Source organism: Danio rerio, chromosome 5, assembly GCF_049306965.1.
Source record: "Danio rerio strain Tuebingen ecotype United States chromosome 5, GRCz12tu, whole genome shotgun sequence".
Taxonomy (NCBI): Eukaryota; Metazoa; Chordata; class Actinopteri; order Cypriniformes; family Danionidae; genus Danio; species Danio rerio.
In genome coordinates, this window is record NC_133180.1 from 45,902,605 (window position 1) to 45,918,004 (window position 15,400).

Below are 15,400 nucleotides of genomic sequence, written 5' to 3' on the forward strand. Positions count from 1 at the left end.
TTTTGAAGTATGTTGGAGGCTGGTAGCCATTGACTTTAAAATATATATATATTTTTATCCCTACAATGGATGTCAATCCCAGCAGGAACTTTGATGTAAAAATAACATGTCAAAAATCAATATAATGTTAAAACCTTGATGTCCAGTTGACATCTACAAGTCTATGCCCTTTTCATCACCAGAATAAAGCAACAAAAAGCATTATACAAAATGTTTTACTAACTGAAAAGCTCCAAATTTACACTGCATTTGTATCCCTACAATTCATGTAAACTTCCTTGTTGCCAAAACAATATAAAAAAAATTGACATCTAACATTGGCATCAAAAAATGGATTACAATACAGTCCTAAAACCGATTTATGACATGTTTTTGGTTGTTAAGGGGAGTAGGGTTGGACACTTGGGCTGAGGATTTAGTTAAAACAGAAACTGAAAAGAAAACTGTGCTGTAAAGTAAGGACTGACAACAAAAACGTGTGTACCAATAAAAGTGATTTGTTTACAATTTTAGAAACAATAAACAATGAGGGTGACACGGTGGCGCAGTGGGTAGCTCTGTCACCTCAAAGCAAGAAGGTCGCTGGTTCAAGCCCCAGTTGGCATTTCTGTGGGGAGTTTGCATTTTCTCCCCAAGTTTGTGTGGTTTTCCTCCAGGTGCTCCGGTTTCACCCACAGTCCAAAGACATATGGTCAGGGGCGATTTTAGGACTTTTATTTTAGGGGGGCTAATATATTTATTTATATATATATATATATGTATTTATAAGTAATAGTTTAATAGTATTACACTTAAAAAAGTTTAACTAATGTGGTAGGATTGCATACTAAACTAGCAGTATTCATCTGTATTGTATAGACATGCATAGCCATTTGAGTTCTGAACCTCAATAAACCTGTTTACTGTAGTAAAGGCCACTTTATATGTATAATAGGAAAGATTTTTAATACAAGACAACACATGATGTTTCTATCTCTGTCAGTGACTCTGACAGTTAAAATGAGTACATTCTCTAAGTGGTTCTGTAGCTGTGTTTAATACTTTCTGTGCATGACTGTGGTATAGATAATGCCCCATGCACTGAAATGTGTTTTATAATGGTAGCTCATTTGGAAAACAGTTGTGATTATGAGGTGAGCACTGAGGAAACAGTAGATTGGAAACCTGATTGCTCCTATCTGACATTGGGGTACAAGGGATACAAGTGTATCCATAGTAAAGAACTGCAAATAAGCAGTTATTTTAACAATTTATCGACATTTAAACACAGCTTTTGTTCTCGCTCTGCACAGCTGTGGATTGCTGATGAAGTAGCCGAATTCTGCCGTTGTTTTCATATCAAATTTAAAGGGGACTGAGACGCTAATTTGCTCTACACTTTATGAGCTAATCGGAAAAGTTTTCGGGGGGCTGAGTAGAAATATAGGGGGGCTACAGCCTCCCTAAAATAGGCCTAACAACGCCCATGCATGTAGTACAGGTGAATTGGGTAAGCTAAATTGGTCGTTGTGTATGTGTGGGTGTGAATGCAAGAGTCTATGGGTGTTTCCCAGTGCTGAGTTGTGGCTGGAAGGGCATCCGCTGCATAAAACATATGCTGGATAAGTTGGTGGTTCATTCTGCTGTGGTGACCCCTGATGAACAAAGGGACTTAGCCGAAGGAAAATTAATGAATGACCAATGAAATTTAGAAAGACTGGCTATGGGAGGCGCATCAAACCGCTTAGCAGATTTTTATGTTTTTTATGACATCAAAGTGCCCAATGTGCTGACTACCACTTTCCAACATTCTTCAAAATAAAAAATAAAAATAAAAAAAAGATTAAAACAAAACCTGTAATCACTCTCAGTCAGTGAGAGTATATTATCATATGTGTATGATTTATCCTTTAAGCACACCAGAGCTTGTGAACCTCAACTCAGGCAAGTCACAAGGCTTCAGGTTTATTTTGACACATGAAATTAATGGCGTGCTGCAAATTTTGCATTGGCTTCCATCAATGCATGAACGAGAGGGGTAGGATCCCAATTTGTTACCCTCATTTCACTACCAGCAGCTTTCATGCAGAATTCCTGGAAGGCAGCTTGTAATATAATCAGAAAAGTGTAGCACAGAAGCTTTTGTCAAATTTGCGGCTCTTAATTACTATGTTTTCTAGGATGACAGCTGATGAAGTCAATGCGGGCCGTTGAAAATTGTGTCTCTTTCTCTCTCTCACACACACACACAATCTACCACCATCCACTTGCATTTCCATGGAGGAACCTTGTCAGGCAGGTTTATATCATTAACACCTGTGGGATGTTTTTCTTTTCTCCTTCCTTTCACTGCGCGCAAACAGCCTTCCTTTTACAGCACTCACTGTATTCACTAACAAACAGTCAACAGCTGAGTATATCCAGAGGGTTTAAACAAACGTCACCTCTCTGCTTCATAAAGCAATCAACACAAGTGACAAGACGAGGCAGAGTGTGAACGGTGAAGCCCAGCGCCAAGCAATATCGCTTTTCAGATGTTCATATCCAAAGCCAAGCCATGTTGCGCTTGTGCTATTTATTCAAAGGTATTATTTACATGGACCCAAACAATGGTACAGTCCTGACCTGGCTCCTGGCTGGCCTGGCCGAGTTTGTTCGTTGTAGTTTGTTCGCAACATTTCCAAGACATTCAAGTAGATAAGCAAATGGCCTCAAGTTCAATGCAAATGCGTGTAAATCGGAATGTTTGTAAAGCACTGGCTGTAACAACATTTTGCTCTTGATCTGTCCTGGCCGGTCTCGGCATATGTATGTGCTTGGCATGTTTTTTTATGTGTGTGTGTGTGTGTGTGTTTGTGTGTGTGTGTCGCTTATGTGACTGTTATTGTTGAAGGACTTTTTTTGTGATTTTAGCTTGAGTGTTTTGTGTGCACAAGAGCAGCAAACTATCTTCTGTCTCCAGCAATGCATGGTCTTAATTTGCCATTCTGAAAGGAACATGGAAATCGTATGGAAATCCTTGGGAGAGAGACGTCAGATTTTACTGCAAAAGTCATTTTCGAAGATCTTTGTTTAGGTTCATTTACAGTGTCCTAGCAGGAGAGCCAAAAGAGAGCTGCGTCCATGATCCTGAGGTCAACTCTGCTCAGTAAAAATCCTTTTGGGCCTGCTTTTAGACTGATATGTTTTTGTATTTACTGGTAATTGCTGATCTGTAACTACAAGACAACAAGAAAGGTTCATTTATGTTAAAGAAATTGATGTGTTTTTTTAACATTTATTTTATTCAGAAAGGATGTGTTATAATCTAAAGTGATAGTAAATACATTTACAAATGTTCCAAAAAATATATTTTAAATAAATGCTGCTCTTGCTTAATTTGAAAGAAAAAAAAATCACCAACAATATCAACAAAAATAAATAAATCAATTAATCATTATGTAAATTAAGCTGAAACATGTAACTAATAATGTACTACACTGCATTTATTCTTAAATTTAATTTCAGAAAGTTATTAGTCTAAAAACAAACCAAACACACCATAGTCTTTTATTCTTAGTTCATAGTCTTTTACACAGATTTGAATAATTTTTTTTATTTGAAAAATAAAGCAGCATTTTATTTTCATCTAAAACAAAAATTTATTTAGCAGGAAATCATTCTAAAAGCAAGATTTATTAAGGATAATTTGATAATGAAGACTATATTGATGCAGACAATTCAGCTTTAAATCCCAGGAATAAACTAACAGTAATAATAATAATAATCATAATAATAATAATTCATTCATTCATTTTCTTGTCGGCTTAGTCCCTTTTTTATTTCGGGTGCCACACAGCAGAATGAACCGCCAACTTATCCAGCACATTTTTACGCAGCGGATGCCCTTCCAGCCGCAACCCATCTCTGGGAAACATCCACACACACTCATTCACACGCACACTCATACAATACAGACAATTTAGCCAACCTAATTTACCTGTACCACATGTTTTTGGACTGTGGGGGAAACCGGAGCACCGGAGGAAACCCACACGAACGCAGGGAGAACATGCGAACTCCACACAGAAACACCAACTGAGCCAAGGCTCGAACCAGCAACCCAGCGAGGTGAGGCGACAGCACTACCTACTGCGCCACAGCATCGCCCATAATAATAATAATAATAATAAAAATATTAATAATAATTCACTGCATTAAACCAAAAATCTAATTATTGTAGCCTTGCTGAGTTCAATTCAGTTTCCTTTTATTGTCATTTAAAACATCACAATTGATGGTGATGCGTAATGAAATTACGTTACATCAGACCCAGCAAGAACATAAAAAAACCTCAAAACACTATAAAAACCTAAAATAAATAATAAATAAGCTTTTGTTATATATATTAATATAATTATAGATAAAATATTACCCAGTTAAAAAAAGAATAATATAACTTTAAAAAAAACTGCTTTCAAAAATTATCTGACAAAATATTTAAACATTTTCTTGTAATTAAATTTAAATAATATATTTGATATATTAAAATAGATTAAGATGGTTGAAACTGACTCTATACTAAAATGTAGAACATTTACATTTATTAGCCCCCCTGTTTTTTATTTTTTTCTCCCCCAATTTCTGTTTAATGGAGAGATTTTTTCAACACATTTCTAAACATATTTTTTTAATAACTTATTTCTAATAACTAATTTATTTTATCTTTGCCATGATGACTGTAAATAACATTTTATTATATATTTTTGAAGACACTTCTATACAGCTTAAAGTGACATTTAAAGGCTTTACTAGGTTAATTAGGTGGCAGGTTAGGGCAATTAGGCAAGTTATTGTTTAACAATGGTTTGTTCTGTAGATTATTGAAAAAAATATGTAGCATAAAGGGGCTAATAATTTTGAATAATAATTTTAAACCTTAAAATGCCGAAGTAAAACAAATAAGACTTTCTCTGAAAGAAAAAATATCAGACATACTGTGAAATTTTCTTTGCTCTGTTAAACATCAATTGGAAAATATTTAAAAAAAGAAAAAAATTCAAAGGAGGGCTAATAATTCTGACTTCAACTGTATATCTGTATATATTTATATATAGTCAACATCTCTGGTAACTATTCATTGTGAAACATTAAAAAGGCATTTACAAGCTGACGTAGGGGGCTCAGACCCCATGGGGACTCGCAGCAGCTTTGCTAAAGAAGTGATCATCATTATTGGAGTCCAGTGACAAACAGCAGCAGCTCTGTTTTGGTAGAGTGAGCTGCTGACGTCCTGCGGCTGAGCACAAACCCCCAGCATGTGGTGAAGAGGACAGCTTGACATATGCCCCGGCCCAGGATCTCCAGTCCCCAATGGTAAAGCGCTGCCTGCTGGGACAGAGGGTTTCACTGCCCTCACGCAAATACCACAGAAAGAGCAGGCCAAGGGGAAGAGATTACTCTCAAGATTGGCCCCTTAAGAGCCACTGAGAAAGGAATAAACACTGCACTTGGCCTTTTGCTCAGGGTGTTGTTGTTATGGTGAAACATGAAAATGGTTTCATGACAGATTATACAATTTGGGAACATATTTTTCCCTAAGGCTGCATTTTTGTTATAAATTAATGTTTTTTTTTTGTTAAAAAGTTTGATTTTATATAAAAACAGCCTTTTATTTTTTTATTACGATTTTAATGTTTTATATTTGTAAAATGAAAAATCAATATTTACACACACACACACACACACACACACACACACACAATATTATAATATGTTCTGAATAAAGTCTTATTTCGGTGAAGCAGTGATGCAGTAGGTAGTGCTGTCGCCTCACAGCAAGAACGTCGCTGGGTCGAGCATCGGCTCAGTTGGCGTTTCTTTGTGGAGTTTGCATGTTCTCCCTGCATTTTCATGGGTTTCCATCGGGTGCTCCGGTTTCCCCCACAGTCCAAAGACATGCGGTACAGGTGAATTGGGTAGGCTAAATTGTCTGTAGTGTATGAGTGTATGTGTGAATGTGTGTGTGGATGTTTCCTAGAGATGGGTTGCGGCTGGAAGGGCATCCGCTGCATAAAAACTTGCTGGATAAGTTGGCGGTTCATTCCGCTTTGGCGACCCCGGATTAATTATGGGACTAAGCCAACAAGAAAATGAATGAATGAATAAAGTCTTATTTATTTTATTTCTGCTAGAATAAAAAGCTTTAAAATGTTTTAAAACCATTTTATGGTCAATATTATTAGCCCCTTTAAGCTATATATTTTTTATTTGTCTAAAGAACAAACCATTGTTATACAAAGACTTGCCTAATTACCCTAACTTGCCTAATTGACCTAGATAAGCTTTTAAATAGCACTTTTAGCTGAATACTAGTATTTAGAAAAATGTCAAATATTATATACTGTCTTCATGGCAAAGATAAAATGAATCAGTTATTAGAGATCAGTTATTTTAACTAATAATGACCTTATTTGTCATACAGCCTGAAGTCCAATCACATTCCAAATAACTTGTCCAGCCTTTAAAATGTTAATGCAGCCTTCTACTAATCTGCACCTTTCAACAACTTTATCCTGAAGATCTTTTGAAAGCAAGGATGTAATTTAAGATACAATTGTAGAGATACAATTACAATAAAAAAATCATATATAATCATATTTTGTCAAGTTGATCTGTCTGGAAAAATAAATACATAAAAAGCTAACAAAACAAAAATAAATGAGCAAACATATAATAACAATACTAAAACAAATACATAAATTGCTGTAAAATGAACAGTTTACTGGCTATTTTGGTTGCTAATAATACTGTAAAATTAACAAGTGCACTGTAAATCAACAATTACAACTGTGCTGTAAAACTAAAGCACACCTGTAATTTTTAATTTGCAGTGCACTTTTACATACTTGTCCACAAATCAAAATTGGCAGAATTACTGTAAATTCTACAGCAGCTTATTACAGTGTATTAATAAATGTTATTTGATTCTTCAGTGTGACAAACATATATAAAAACCTACACCAACACAGGTAGAACATGCAAACTCCACACAGAAATGCCAACTGACCCAGCTGAGACTTGAACCAGCAACCTTCTTCCTGTGAGGCAACAGTGCTAATCACTAAGCCACCATGTCGCCATATGAAACGTAATTATTTATAAAAACATGTCAGAATTAGATTACTTTAAGAAATGGAAATTAGCTAAGAAATCACACGTTTATATGCCACAATCACATTTGACATTTTTGTTTTGTTGTATTTCAGAAAACCACTAGTTCTCTGAGCTCTTGGCAAACGTCACTCACTTTCACTTCGAACAAAAGTAGCCTGTTAAACTTGATATCCAATGCTGGTCTCATTTCCACAGCCGCGTCACAGTGAGGGTAGCATGCTAACCTGGCAAAGATGGTATTAGTCCTTGCCATGGTGGCAGGATTGTCAGAGTAAGACTGACAGAAACACATTTTTGATTTTTTACAAGAAGGTCAATGAAAGACTCCTTTTGTGTAACACCGCTTACAAAGCAACACACGATAGCATTTTGAAAGTCATTAAAGCAGTTCCTCTAGCAAAAAAGCCAGACAAAGAAACTTGTTTGCAAAAACTTAACCTTGCTGGAGGGTAAAGACTGAGTCGTTGCTACTCTGACACTTAGACTCTGTTTAGCCAACAATATGTGTGCTAATCTCCGTGTTGCCAAATAAACACAGATTGTTTCCTGCACCGCGTTGCGCAATACAAAACTGGTTCATAGCTTTGATCCGCACTGAACATTAGGGACATGATGTCCAAATATCAGCCAGCAGGGGATCCTATAAGAAGCCAAACATCTGCAGGCTGTTTGACTTGACACAACAGGCAAACACTGACCACTAGACCACTTTTTTTCAGTTTCAGGCCACAATCGGCACGAGTTGACCACTACAACAGATCATTTGACTACATTTGAATAACTCATTATTGCTAATGTGGTTTGGGCTCCTATTATGTTCGAAAGCAAAGAAGGGAAGATTTGGACTGTTCTAGAGAGTGAGTTGTTTTTCCGATAGACTGAATTCATCGTGTCTTACTAAACAATGGTATATGTTTACTGATTTAGTTATTTAATGATTTTGAAAGAGAATCTAATGCTCAGCAGGAGTACATTTAGTAGATGCTGAATTTTCAGCATCATTACTCTGGTTTTTAGTGTGAATCTTCAGAAATCATTCAGAAATCAAAACATTCTATTTTATTATTATCAAAAACAATTCTAAAAATATATGATCATTTATGGCTTGGTCTCCTATTATGAAAGTGTGTAAGGGCTAATTATTTTCTTCCTGTTCACAAGGAAAACATTTTAATGTGAAGACTGAAATTGAATAAAGTCAGACAAAGTTTGCCATTATCTGGAGAATGATCACTTTACACACAGACAGCCTCTGTGAGCAAAAGGATCCCAAGGATGGGCTCACAGGTTTTTTTTTTTAAAGACAATGTTACAATATTTTAGATAAAATTTTCTCTACAGTTCCTTATTTCTTAAGAAAACTAGTAAATTACACATGGCTATAATAGCCCAAAGGTTATAATGCATTTGATCTTTACTTCAGCAAAACCTTAATCAATTTCTAATATTAATATATAATTATTAATCATCAATATATGTTTATATAAAAAAAAATTATCATCACAAGTAAAAAAGGAACGATTTACACACACACACACACACACACACACACACACACACACACACACACACACACACACACACACACACACACACACACACACAGTTGAAGTCAGAATTAGTAACTCACCATTCATTCATTCATTCATTTTCTTTTTGGCTTAGTCCCTTTATTAATCCGGGGTCGCTACAGCGGAATGAATCGCCAACTTATCCAGCATATGTTTTACACAGCGGATGCCCTTCCAGCAGCAACCCATCACTGGGAAACACCCATACACTCTCATTCCCACACATACACTACGAACAATTTTAGTATACCCAATTCACCTGTACCGCATGTCTTTGGACTTGTGGGGGAAACCTGAGCACCCGGAGAAAACCCACACTAACGCAGTGAGGACATGCAAACACCTCACAGATCCAGCCAACTGACCTAGCTGAGGCTCAAACCAGCGACCTTCTTGCTATGAGGCAACAGCACTACCTACTGTGCCACTGCGTCGCCTATAGTAACCCTCCAGTGAAATTCAATTCTCTTTATTTCCCAAGTGCTATTTAAGATTTTTGTAACACATTTCTAAGCATAATAGATTTAGTAACTAATTTATATTAACTAATTTATTTTGATACCACAATGACAGTACCTAATATTTTTGTAGTTATTTTGCAAGATACAAGGTTGATTAGACAAACTATTGGATAACAGTGGCTAATCAAAAAGAATGAATGATACTGACCATAAAATTTGCAGAAAAAAATCAATACAACTGACTTTATCTAGAAGAAATAATAATAATGTGAAATTTCTTTGCTTTGGTAAACATCACTCTGATATATACACTACTACTAGTTTGAGATGTGTAGGATTATTAAAAGATTTTAGCGTCCAGAGCAAGTGCTTCATTTTAATGGATATAATATATGAAAATGTTTGTAAAAACTCCTGAAATAGTACTGCAAGCTAATATAAATATTTTGTAGTTTACCATATTCTAAAACGTAATTTTATACGTCGTTCAGTATGGACTTTTTGCATCATTACACTAGTTTTCAGTTTAACATGACTCTTCGGAAATCATGATAATTGATAATAAATGATAATTTGCTTCTCAAAAATCATTCATTTTTATTATCAATGTGGAAACTAGTTTACTATGTTCAATACAAGAAAGACATACGTGTTTTCCAGCATGCTTTAATGAGTTTTATTTATTTATTTTTTTTATAAATTCAAGTGTATTCTTTCTAAATAAGCGTATTAGTACTTGTAAAAAATACCCAAAATTTTATGTATACTTACTCCCAGGGCCATTTTATATTAAAGTTGATATTTAACCGCACCAGGTTGGTGTTTCGTAACATTTAGTTTTTATGAGGTAGGTCGATTGCCCAACACTCAATCCCAACCTGGAGGACCAGGACATACACACTATGGACAAGGTACTCTACGGCTTACGCAATTAACCTGTACCGCATGTCTTTGAAATTCTGTGGAAAGCACCCGGAAGAAACCCGCGCCAACACGGGGAGAACATGCAAACTCCACACAGAAATGCCAAGTGACCCATGGTTTAATCAATACAATCAATGGTTTTTAAAGGCTTGTCATACAGCACACAATCACAGTGGATTTTATTATAGTACACTACAACCCTAAGATTCCCACAGAGCAAATACTGTTATATGACATCCTGCCTTTGTCTCTCAGCTATAAGACCATCAAATGAAATTCTTTTAGGTCCACCTGTTCCTTTCAAGACTATGCCGCAACAGTAAATAAGCTGATTTGTGTGCTGTGTCGAATTGTCCTGCTGAACGCCTGTGCATGACAGAGAGCTGAGGTGTGATGAGCCGTCACTTCACACATACGCACACGCAGATTTAAGACTTACAGGGGAAAGAGTACACAGACGAGCTGTTACTAAACTGATCCATACCAGCTCTGACAATGAGGAAGAGCTGTGAACGTCTCAGGTTTCCTTCTCCATCCAGGTGGCATTTCCTCCAGCGGGATCCACTGCCAGCCTGAGCTGCAAAACTCCATCATCTGCCACAGCAGACACCTGAGCTGAAGATCACTGACACACTGCTGTCTCACACACACTGCTGTCTCTCACACACACACACACACACACGCACGCACACACACACACACACACACACACACACACACACACACACACACACACACACACACACACACACACACACACACACACACACACGCACACAGACACACACAGATATCTATCTATCATCTATCTCTCTATCTATCTATCCATCCATCCATCCATCCATCATCTATCTATCTGTCTGTCTGTCTGTCTGTCCGTCCGTCCGTCCGTCCGTCTGTCTGTCCATCTATTTACCTGTCTGTCTGTCTGTCTGTCTGTCTAACTGTCTGTCTATTTATCTTTCTATCTGTCTGTCCATCCATCTGTCTGTTTGTCCATCTATCTATCTACCTGTCTGTCCATCTATGTACGTGTATGTCTGTCTATCTATCTTTTTTTCTGTCAGTCTATCTATCTATCTGTCTGTCTATCTGTCTGTCTGTCTCTCTCTGTCTGTCTGCCCATCTATCTATCTACCTGTCTGTCTGTCCATCTATCTACTTGCCTGTCTGTCCATCTGTCTGTCTATCTATCTTTCTATCTGTCTGTCTGTCAATCAGTCTGTCCATCTATCTATCTACCTGTCTGTCTGTCAATCAATGTAAGTGTATGTCTGTCTATCTTTCTGTCTAGCAACCTATCTATCTATCTGTCCGTCCGTCCGTCCGTCCGTCCGTCCGTCCATCCATTTATCTATCTATCTATCTATCTATCTATCTATCTATCTATCTATCTATCTATCTATCTATCTATCTATCTATCTATCTATCTATCTATCTATCTATCTATCTATCTATCTATCTATCTATCTATCTATCTATCTATCTATCTATCTATCTATCTATCTACCTGTCTGTCTGTCTGTCTGTCTGTCTGTCTGTCTGTCTGTCTATATCTGTCAGTCTGACTATCTGTCTGTCTGTCTGTGTGTCTATCTATCTGTCTGTCTGTCAAAGCAGGCTGAGAAAATGCTCATTTTAGATGGCACTTAGAGATTTTTGCATCTGAACTCTTTGTATGTACAGTGGGGGAAATAAGGATTCAACATGTCACCATTTTTCTCAGTAAACATATTTTGTGCTGTTGACTTGAAATTTTTACTGGATGTTGGTAACAACCAAATAAATGCATACATACAAATGAAGAACCTATTTAGTTTAGAAATTAATTTATGTGTAATAAAATTAAAAGACACAGGAAAAAAAGTATTAAACACATGAAGAAAGGAAGATGCAGAAAAGCAGTGAAACCCCAGACAGCAGCTAAAATCTCTCAGTAGTTCTTTAGCAACCCTCTGCCCTTTGTCTTCGTAAATTAATATTAGCTGCTTCAGTCTACATTAGCAGGATGATGAAGATGAAACCAGAGTTGACATTACATGCATTACATGTTTTTATTAATAAATTGAACACTGCCAAAGATCCTTTGTGATTTAATAATAGACTTTCAAATTTCACTGCCAATAGACATAGCTAAGCCAACCAGCAACTTTCCTTGAGCGTGTAAGTACTCTCTTCTGGAGCACACAATAGTAAAAACACACACTTGACTGCTGTAAATTTCACAGGATGTGTTGTCTTTTACACGGCAACATGAAAGGCTTGAGTGGGAACCTGAGAGAGTGAGGGGTGATGGCCCTCATGTCAGTTTGGACACTGAAGTCATCAGATATATCTACCGAAACCTGTCCGCTGAAACACAGTTACATACCTTTTCTTTGATGTGTAACACTGAAATAATAGTTCTCCTCTCACTGCCAAAGTGTTATGACCTCAGAAATACAGCACATCGTGGGGATCCACTTCATAACATCAAGCTGATTTGTGTATTTAGGTTTTGACAAAAAAACATTTATACACAAATAAGAACAAAAAAAAATTAAAAAACGTACAATCTTTTTAAATTTAGATATTATTTCTTGGTTATTTGACATTATCCTACAGCAGTTTTTAAGATACTTTCCAGTTATTGGTTTTAATCTGAAACCAGATGGTAATTTCACTTATTATTTGACAAACAGTGACAGTTCATTCTAAAGTATTTGAAACTCTCTGACAGCAGGTTTTCCAGCCTTTCTGTCATAACAAGAAACATTGATCATTGCAATTGCTCTCTAGAAAGTAGCATCTTCATAGTGTCACTAATTAACCACCAAAAGGTTGTCTGTCCACTAAAGACAAATATGTAAGAGAATAGTTTTATGGAGAGAATGTCTATATGCAACAGTTTACCACAAGTGAAACTTTTTCAGCATACAGTGTCCCTACATTTAATAGATTACATTTGAGTTTAAAGCTCACTCTGCCTACAGTGACAGAACCTCATCAGCCGAAAGAATCATTGGACAAGAAAATTGTGTGTGCTAAGGATCGCCAGTTTGCCAACAAATACGTGAGAATATTATTGAAATGTTAAAAAAACGATGTTCCTCAATGAAAGGAAGACATTGGATATTTCACCTTCAACAGTGCATAGCATAAATAAATGATTCAAGGAATTTGGAGGAATTTCAGTGCGTAAAGAACAAGGACACAAGACTAAGCTGAGCACCATGATCTCCGATCCCTCAGGCGGCACTGCATCTAGAATCATTATTCATCCATAAGCAATATCACTACATGGGCTCCGGACTTCTTTGGCAAGCTTTTGTCTAACAAGAAGTACCACAGTACATAGTTACATCAACAAATGCCAGTTAAAACTGTACTGTGCCAAAAGAAAGCCCTATGTTAACAGTGTTCAGTAGTGCTGTTGACTTCTTAGGGCTTGGTGGCATCTGAGATGGACCATCACACTGTGGAAACGTGTACTGTGGTCAGATGAATCAGTATTTCAGGTACTTTTTGGGAAAATGGATGCTGTGTACTCCAGACCAAAGAAGAAAATGATCATCCAGACTGTTTCCAGCAATAAGTCCAATAACAAGGGTCTGTCATGGTATGGGGTTGTGTCAGTGCCTTTGGCAAAGGTAACTCGCACTTCTGTGATTGCACTACTAATGCTGAAAAGTACATAGAGATCAGTGCAATTTGCTGCCTTCTTTTCCAGGGATGTCCATGCATATTTCAACAAAACCACATTCTGTACACAATACAAAGTCCTGGCTTTGGAGCTGGCTGTGGAGAAGAGGATACAGGTAAGTGACTTGCCAGCTTGCAGTCCTGACCTGTCTCCAACAGAGCATGTATGGAGCATTGTGGAAAAGTAAGACTTCTCCCCTCCGTCTCTCTTTAAAGTGCAAATGACAATGAAGATGGCTTACTGTTGCTCACCTTAAGACTAGTTTGCAGAAAGAATGATTTTACTTTCTCTGATTTGGGGCTGTAGAATGTTAGGCCCCGTTTACACTAATACGTTTTAGTTTTAAAACTGCGTTTTAGAATGAAAACGATCCACATTCACACTGGCGTTTCTGAACAACTCTGCATCTACATTGCACTGCTGAAAATGTACATCACGTGACCACGCACATACACTTGGGCATGCACTGCAGCGATGAGATCAGAGCTGTGCACTTCGGACTGTTCATCAAGGATCTATCGCTTAATCTCACTATATTTGTTAAAAGTGATATTTAATTCATTATGTTGTCTTTATCTAACGACATATTCCTCGACTTTGATCTTTTGAATCTATAACTTGTTCTCAGGAAACATGTTTTTGCTAAGCACAAAGATAAATTAGGCTTATATATTAATTAATGTAACCGCGTAGTCTGATTCTGCACATTGAGTGATTGCTTGCCTATATTTCCCATATTGGTATAAACTTATTGTATGTTATACTTTTGTAATGGCTATTATTGATTATTAACTGATATTCAGCAAAAGAGATGGTATGTTTCGTATTTTCAATGAAAATAAAAGGAGGCAGTGATGTTATAGGCTCCGTTTTGTAATAAATATGAATTAAGATGATGCTCATATAAATATGTAGCTACACGACGCCTCAATATTTCTGCTGTCCATCAAGTTGCTAATGTCAAAATAAAAATAGCAGTTCCTTATAACATGTTTTCATTTTATTGTTAACATAGTGAAACAACGTAGCCAGGGTGATGTGAATTAGGTTATAAAGTACACTGTTCCCTTTGAAGATTTACCTGACGTGTCCTTGGGAGTTTGTTTTCCATATCAAACCTGCGAAGTCTGAACTTACAAGGGGAGGATGCAGGACTTAACTGTGTGTGTAGGCTACTTAATATTGGTGGAAAAGCCCCAATCAGACTGGCATATGTCTGCAGGCACGCCCCTGCTTTCAGTAGTCTCCGTTTTACCCCATGCACACTAACACGGAGCAGCAGGGTTTTAATATGAAAACAGCCTCTCCAGCATTTTCAAAATGCTCAGTTTTTGGGTGCTCGAAAACTCCGGCATAGTGTGGACAGAAGGCCTAAGCGTAGCAAAACTTATGCGTTTTAAAACAAAAACGTTTTAGTGTAAATATGGCCGTCTTGTTTTAGAATCTGCCACTATACTAAGGCATAGATATTTGTAGCTCTGTCCTCTTTTGAAAAGAGGGCCGGGAGCACACTCCCATTTGAATTTAAAGTGACAGTCACTAAACTACACAATTTGAATCAAAGCCCAAGAGAATTTAAGATTCAAGAATTAGAGATTAAAAGAATTATAAAACATTGTTTATGTGAT

The 15,400-nt window shown here is 36.8% G+C and overlaps 1 protein-coding gene and 1 long non-coding RNA gene across 5 annotated transcripts in view; one reads left to right on the top strand and one right to left on the bottom strand.

Moving 5' to 3' along the window:
• The window catches only part of dmrt1 (doublesex and mab-3 related transcription factor 1), a 346,340-nt gene that overhangs the window by 72,285 nt on the left and 258,655 nt on the right, over nt 1-15,400 (top strand). The gene's annotated exons all lie outside the window — the stretch shown is intronic.
• Nucleotides 1-15,400, bottom strand: part of LOC141385595 (uncharacterized) — a 67,063-nt gene that overhangs the window by 38,394 nt on the left and 13,269 nt on the right. The window contains exon 3 of one of the 4 annotated variants that reach the window (XR_012406321.1): nt 11,906-13,867. The exons of the other annotated variants lie outside the window; for them this stretch is intronic. This is a non-coding gene — a long non-coding RNA (uncharacterized lncRNA). Of the gene's footprint in view, nt 1-11,905; nt 13,868-15,400 lie in introns of those variants that run through there. 4 annotated transcript variants of the gene reach the window in all.